Source organism: Parastagonospora nodorum, assembly GCF_000146915.1.
Source record: "Parastagonospora nodorum SN15 chromosome Unknown scaffold_17, whole genome shotgun sequence".
Classification (NCBI taxonomy): Eukaryota; Fungi; Ascomycota; class Dothideomycetes; order Pleosporales; family Phaeosphaeriaceae; genus Parastagonospora; species Parastagonospora nodorum.
Genome location: NW_001884565.1, coordinates 960,401 through 968,552, shown reverse-complemented (window position 1 = coordinate 968,552; position 8,152 = coordinate 960,401).

Sequence of the window (8,152 nt, the reverse complement as noted above, 5' to 3'; positions counted from 1 at the left end):
TAGGCAGAATGTATGTAGTTAGTTAGCTTCCTCTATAATCTAGTTATCTACTTTATTATTGCTAGTAGAGTTGTTATCTCTGTTTACTGCGTCTCTATTACTAGTATTATATCCGTAGCTATCTATATCTTTAGTAGGCACGTAAGATTAATCCTCTTATAAGTTATTATTAGCTATGCCTTCTGCTATTATACTTTTAAGAACGTCTTTCTAAGTAGCTCCTAATTTAACTAATATAGCAGACCTAAATATTCTTCTATAGATTATTTAGTTAGAGTTATTCTTGCCTCTTAAATTAATATCCTGCAGCTAGGCCTAGGCAGGATTATTCTAGCTTTAGAAACCTAGAACTTTCCTAGGCGCTCTTAGTCGCAAGGTAGGTCTTTAAAGAAATTGTTAGTAATATAGCTATAATTCTGCAACAGTCTAGTAGTAAAAAGTACGCAAAAAAACATAAGTGTAAAAATCTAGTCGCAGAACTATACCTAAAAGAAAGATTTAATTCTATTGTAATATTAAATAAAGCTAATTAGTCCTTATAGCGTCTAGTTCTTATTGCGTAGTTTAGTCCTTAGCGCACGTAGTAGTTATAGAGCTAAGCTCTAGGCTAGGCAGGATTATTCTAGCTTTTTCTATTAGACTTAGTCGTTTTCTCGAGGTTAATTAGCCTAAAGTTAGTAGTATTTTAGCAAAGTTAGTAAGAGAGAGAAGATATAATAGAGAAGCTAGGCTAGAGAGAGTTTATATACCTATGCTAGTAGGTCTTAGCAGTGCAGGAAACCTAGAACTTTTCTGCCTAGCTCTTTTCTTTCTAGCTTGTATATCTTATGCACTTATACTCTACTGCTGCTATAGTCTCTTTATAGAGTTGCTATTATCGTTAACAAATAATATCTATATTAACTAGTTAAGTCTAAGGATAATTTAGCTAGCTTTATAGTCTTCTCTATAGTTAACTATGCTAGAAAAGTAAGTTCGTAAGGCTTTATCTCTTTCTTTATTCTATTATAGTTTCGTCTCTCTTATATAGGACATCTATAGTTCCTATATAAGAGAATATCTATTCTATAGGCACGCCTACGTATCTTAGATTATACGTTTGTCTCTATAGTTAGCGCTAGGTTGCAGATATTTTAATATTTATCCTATATCTAGATCTATCTATTTCTTACAGCAATTAGCTAGTATAAGATATGCTTAGCACTGCTCTTTTCTCTATTTATTATCTATCTTCTGTTAATACTAGCTTACTATACTCTCTATAAATTTTATTATAGAGCTATTATAAGGTCTGCATTCTGCATATAAGTAGTTAAAAGGTTCTTATACAGTAAAGCACGCTACGTAGTATTTAATCTAGTAGTTTCTTATCTAGATAAACTCCTAGTAAAATATGCGTTCTGTCTCTAATAACTATACTTTATATCTGCTAGCGTTAAATTCTAACTCTTAGCTCTGCTTTGCTACAGTATAATAGGAATTAGAACTTAATAGCGCGTAATATGCTTAGTATATACTTATAGTAGGTCTTAATTGCTTCTGCAGAGAAGCGCTTATATAGGTTTGTATAAGATTAATACTTTAGCGCAGGTATTTCTTTAGACTAAATACTAATAGGCTAGAGGATAGGTTCCTTAAGAATAGGTCTGCATATAGCGTATAGCGTTAGCTAGATAAGGTATAACTATAGTTAGATATATATATTCTAGGTGTAGCTACAGCCTTATTAAATAGAGACAGCTCTATATATAATAATAGAAGTTTATATAATTACTTTAGAGTAATAGGCTCTTGCATTTAGCTTAGGATTAGAGTTAGATACGTTAGCTTATCTATTACTATCTTAGATGCTATTGCCTTACTATAGTATTAGTAATTAGATAGTTAATTAAACTCTTTCTCTAATAAGGAGTAGAATTGCTTTGCGTAAATATTATACTTTTCTTCTGCTAGTCTGTATATCTTACAGGTCTTATCTCTATTAAAGTATTAGTTAAGAATCTAACGTTAGCATATAGGCTCTATTGCATTTTCTTAGATAAATGCGTTAATGTTAGCTTAGTAGTCTTCGCGCGCTTTATTATAAAATGCATTTCTAATTCCTAGACCTAGAATAAGCCTAGCTAGGCATAGGAGCCTATCTCGCCTAGCGCGCTCTGCTTCTTAGTTCTACTAAATCTTATATATTAGTTTAGCTGCTCGCAACACAGCCTAAACGTCTCTAATATTAACTCTAGTATTAAAGGCAGTAGTTGCTAGTAGTATAGTAACTAACGCTAGTGCAAAACTCTATTAGTTCTTTTCTTATTCTTTTGCTAATATCTGCCTATAGAATTTATAGCATTAGAGTATAGATGCTAGTTCGTTATATATAGACGTAAACTTAACGTAGAAGATTATCTTTTTCTATATTGCTAGTTCTGCCTTAATGTAATTTGCTATATCTATTATGCTTATATGCTTATTTAGTAGCATTTAAACTTTGTATTAGATGTTGCTATAGGTAGTTAGTTCGCGAAAAGTATGCATATTACTTAGAATACCTAGAAGTTAGTAGGCTTCTCGTTATTCTTTAACTAGAATAGTAGCTAAGAGTAGAGTAATCTATGTTACGTACTTAGTAATAGTACGCAGGTTAAGTAGATAGAGCTAATAGAATATATTAGAGAGTAGAATATAATAGAACTTATCTACTATAATTTGCTCTAATCTTCTAGTAGCGCTAAGTCTTCTAATTAGCAATATAAAGCTGTCGTTTGCAATGCTCTCTAGTATTACAAAAATAATAGAAGCTGTTTCGTTATAGTGTCTCTTCTTCTATACTAACGCTTAGATACTTAGCGCCTTATACTGCTTCTTAAGATCTGTCCGTATAGCTGCAAGAGGTATAAGAATAATTATTATACTATACTTAGAAAAGCAAGCTAGAAGAAAGAATATTAGGCTTTTTCTACTACTAGTTCTAGTAATATACAGTATAACAACGTTACCTCGCATAATACAGCAAATAACTTATTCTTGCTATTCTCTAAATCTCGAAAATTAGCTATATATAGTGCAAAGAAGAGCAGTATAGTTTACGCCTATATAGTTAGTAACTTTGCATGCAAGTCTCTAGTCTATTGCGTTTATTTGCATTGCTATATCTAGGTTAAAGTCTTCTAGTGCTAGAGAGAAGTTTAGAGTGCAATACTACTATATAGATGTCTTAAAGTATGCCTTAGCTATATTATATTTTTAAGAGAATATTCGTGTTACGTTAACTGCGTAGTAGATATAGGCTATCTCTGCTAAGTGCTCTACTTACATTTCGCGCGCTTCTGCTTTAACTTTATTAAATATCTTCTTAACATCTTCTTTAGATAGTTCTTTAAGGTTAGAACCTATACTCTCTAGTTTGCAGCTAAAGGCGACTGATAAGGTAGCGCAATATACTTATATTAATTTCTTATTCTATCTACCTATAAGTTGCTGCGCGAATAACTTAACTAAGTAGAAGTAAGTTACGACGCTGTTTTCTATTAATATTAGGCTAAAGCAGAGCGCTTGCGGCTTAGAGGTAGTAGTAGCCTTAAAGGCTTAGTATTACTTTATATTATAGTAAGATATAAAATAGTTAGATAAGCTAAAGATACTAAACTAGTATGCTGCTAACTTCGTAAGATAGAAAGCAGTATATTATCTTAGTTAACTTATTCCTAGTTATAGCTCTTATAGTATCGTAGGACGACAGCAACTAGTCTGTTATAGAAGAATATATTTCTTATTCTATTATTAGCAGTGTTCTCGTGTTGTAGGCTAAGAATCTTAGTTCCTTAAGTAGGTTATCTACTTATAAGATAAATAATATATAGTAGATAGCCTAGAAAGATCTAGACTAGATTGCAATAACGCTGAATTTGCGCAGAGTTAGTTAAATCTAATATAATACACTCTTTAAACTGTAAGTAATCTTTTAGTTCTACTAGCTGCTATCTAATAAAGCCTTCGCTATATATAAGGCTTAGGTTTTCTATAGAGAATACTATATATCTAGGAGTTATCTTTAATAGGTCGTTAACTAGAGTGCTCTATAGAATAGTAGGCAGTTCTAATTCGCTAGTGCATAAAGGCAAGCTTGCAGAGAATCTAAGATACTTCTTTATATTTATTCTATACTGCGTTAGAGAATTAAGATAACGTTATGCGAATAGAGCATATAGTAACTATATTACTATTCTAATGCACAAATGCATCTAGATTCTTGCTATATTAGAAGCGGCTGATATACTAGCTAGTTATAATAATCTAGTTTATTAGTGTAAGATACTCTATAGTAAGGTAGTTATAGATCTATATCTTAAATCTATTAGCTATATTGCAATTAGTTTCTTTAATTAATGCGTCTAGCAGAGGTCATATCTGCTTCTATTCAGCGATAAGGTCTTTAGCCTTAGTAAGACTAAGAGCCTCTATATCTAGAGCTGTTATTAGGTTATCTGAATATATTATAGCGAAGATATCCTAGAGTTCTTAAAGACTAGCAAAGCGTGTAAGTTTTTTAAGAGCAGAGAGGTTAGTAGCAAAGTTATATACCTCTTAGAATCTGCATCCTATAGGTAATAAGAATAGAAAGGCAATAAGTATAATAAGCGCTAGTTTAAAGTTAGTAGAGCGAGCTGTTTGTTAAATAAGAGATAGAAAGAATTAGTAGCACTGCGCTTTAAGTGTATTTAACTTAGTTTAGTTATATTATACTATAACAGTTTCTTAGCTTATTGCTTGCTGTTAGAGAGTTATTGCAAGTATTGTCTATACATGCTATTATTCTATATAGAGAACTAGAGTTAGTAAGCATATAAACTCTTATATAAGTACGCAGTAAAAGAATATAAATATCTTTTGCAGAGGCAGTATATAGCAAAGGTTAAAGTTCTAGTATATCTCTAAAGAGAAAAGAGGTATATCTATTATATTCTCTTGTATAATATAGATACGCGCAAATTAAGATATTTAAGACGTAACGTTTTACTATATACGAACTATAGCCTTTATAGTATTGTATAGGAGGTGTAGTTTAGGTTCCTTTTTGTTATCTAGTATAGTAATGTACTTAAGCGTCTTCTTCTATATTTTAAAGCTACTAAAAACCTATAGAAACTTAATATGCGCGATCTATAGATTAGTCTTAACTAACAGTATGTTTAGAATAGCCCTTAGGCGCTCTGCGCGTTTCTCTTTAGCCTACTGTAATATCTCTTATAGTTGTGTTTATAGTAGAGCGTTAGTAGCTAAGTTAGATTAATTAAGACTCTTATTCTTAGAGTTAGGCGTGCTAGGTTTGTAGTTTAAGAGCGTAGTAGAGTTATTATTTATACTATTAGTTATTAGTGCTAGTACTTTAAAGTAATAGATAAGAGTGTAGTTAGTAGTAGCTCTACTGCTAATACTCTAGAAGAAGCGTTAGCTATAGATTATAGAGACGTTGCTGTTATACTATTGCTCTTAGTTTAGTAAACTATCTTCTAATATATATTGCAGCCTATGTTCTTTATAGAGATAGTTAACTAGGTTCTGCTTAGTAGACTTACTGTAGTTAATATGACGACGTGGCACTCGCATTGCATTAATATAATCCTTTATAGAGTTTTAACTCTAGGTACGCAGAAACAGCTTCTATATGCTAAGAGAAATCTAAGTATTCTTGCTTTAAGAGTATGTCTTTTGCTAGTTATCGAATATAAGCTTTAATAAATTAACGTTATTGTAGCGTTATGTCGCCTTAGTAGTTATTATAGAAGTAGTATTTAATACTGCATAGTAAAAGAGCATGTTAGTAAATAGCACATATAATAATTCTATATTAGTAGTTAATAATAAGGTAATTAGGATAAGACATTATAGTTTAGTGTTTAATAGTGTTAGTAGCATCTATAGTATTTTAACTTCTATCTATAGTAGAAATCTATTACTATGCTAATTTTAGCTAGTTAGTATAGTAGTCTTTGCTAACGTAGACGCGACTTTAGCAGCTCTGTGCTATATGCATCTTTAGCTTATATGCCTTATAATGCTGCCTTCTATCTTAAGGTTAATGCTAACTTTATCTAAGAGAAATAAGGAGATATATGCATTGCTCTATAATACTTTATTAGAGTTTAGGTTAGATATACTAATTTATACAGCGCTAGAGAGCTATAGCGAGCCTGCGCACGCATTTATTTTACTAACGCTAGAAACTGCACTGCGCTAGATTTGCTAGCGCGTTAATAAGCATTAGCTTATGCGCTTTATTAACGATATATATAATAACTCTATTAACGAGATTATAGTTCTAGATAATAATGCTATATCTAATAATGCAACAGCTAGCTACGAAGGCATATCTAAGTCTAAGCTCTGCGCACCTGCTAAACGAACGCGTTCGCTAAAAGAAACGTCTATAAGATAAGCTAACAAACAGTTAAAGGATAAACTAGATAGCGCTATTATGCAAACTATAGCAAGTACGCAGAATTAGGTAAGTGCAAAGTGAAATAAGGTGTTATATAGCAACTAGAAATAAAAGTATTGCAGGTTTACGCAGAAGTTGCTAAGTATAGGTATTAAGGTAGTTAGAAATATAATAAATAAAGCTATAGCAATTAGAATAACAGACTGCTTAAAGGACTAGCAGTTAATATTAGAGGCGTAGAGATCTTAGCATTCTACTAGAAAACGTCTGTTCTTTAAAGTTAAAGGCAAGCTTTCTATAATTTATGCCTATAATAATTCTAGTAATAAAGCAGAAAGTAATCCTTTTAGTATCTATCTATAGAGTTAACTAGTGCTGTCTTAGCGGCAAAGTAATAAGGTTAGCAGTTTGCATTTAAGTCGTACTAAGGCAGATGAATTTGCGGATTTATTTAATACTGCTAGAAGAAGTTAGATAGTTAGTATCGTTAGAGATATGCAATATTAATAAATCTTAGCTGCTATATATATATAGTATAAGACTCTAGTTATATTAGTCTAAAAGCAGGCGAACTTAACAGATAGCAGAAGTAGAGAGTTTGCGATAGTAGCGAAAGAGCAGTTATTTAGATCTATATATTAGAGCTAAGAGAGCGAGCGCGCAACGCTGAAAGAGAATCTCTCTAATTAGAAGACGTTTAGATAGGTTCTAGAGAATAGGCGGCGATAGTCTATACTAAAAGACTAGTTTAGTATTAGTATTTTTACTTTGCTACTGCGAAGCATAGTGTTAAACTACTTTATAGAATAGAGTCTACTAATAATAAGGTTTCTTTAATAAGTTAAGATAGTGCAGTTATGCAATATAACTATTAAACTAGTATTGCAACGTATTAAGGATATATACGTATCTTATATAATAGATAGTGCTCTACCTCTACCTTTACGATTAGAAGAGGCAACTAAGGATAAGTTAGCAATTAGAGACTCTATAGAATTTCTTTTACCTATTAGTAATAGTTAATAATTAGTTAAGAAAGTTAGAGATAGCAACGATGTTAGCGCAATACAGTATAGCATAAATATATAGGTTATTAGAGATAGCGTTATTATTTAATAATAGTTCGTATTAAGAGAGGGGAAGGCAGGCAGAGTTATTCTACTTTTCTTTAATATTACTATAATAAGACCTAGAACATCTCTAACAACCTCTTATAACGTATTAGTAGTAGCTGTACTCTGCTTATATGCGATTTTAGCTACTAAAAGATGTTGAAATACTTAACTCTATTAAAGTATCGCTTAACTCTATTAAAGTATTGCTTAACTTTGTTAAAATATCGCTTAACTCTGCTATAATATCGCTTAACTCTGTTAAAATACTCTGCTTAACTCTGCTATAATATCGCTTAACTCTGCTATAATATCGCTTAACTCTGCTATAATATCGCTTAACTCTGCTATAATATTGCTTAACTCTGCTATAATATCGCTTAACTCTGCTATAATATCGCTCGACTCTGCTATAATATCGCTTAACTCTGTTAAAATATTACTTAACTCTATTGAAATATCGCTTAACTCTGCTATAATATCGCTTAACTCTGCTATAATATCGCTTAACTCTTAGGTATGCATAGGCCGGCTTGGCACTATTATTAACCTAATATTAGAAATCTTAATATATATAGGTATTAGCTTTAGCGCTAGGTTCTTGCTT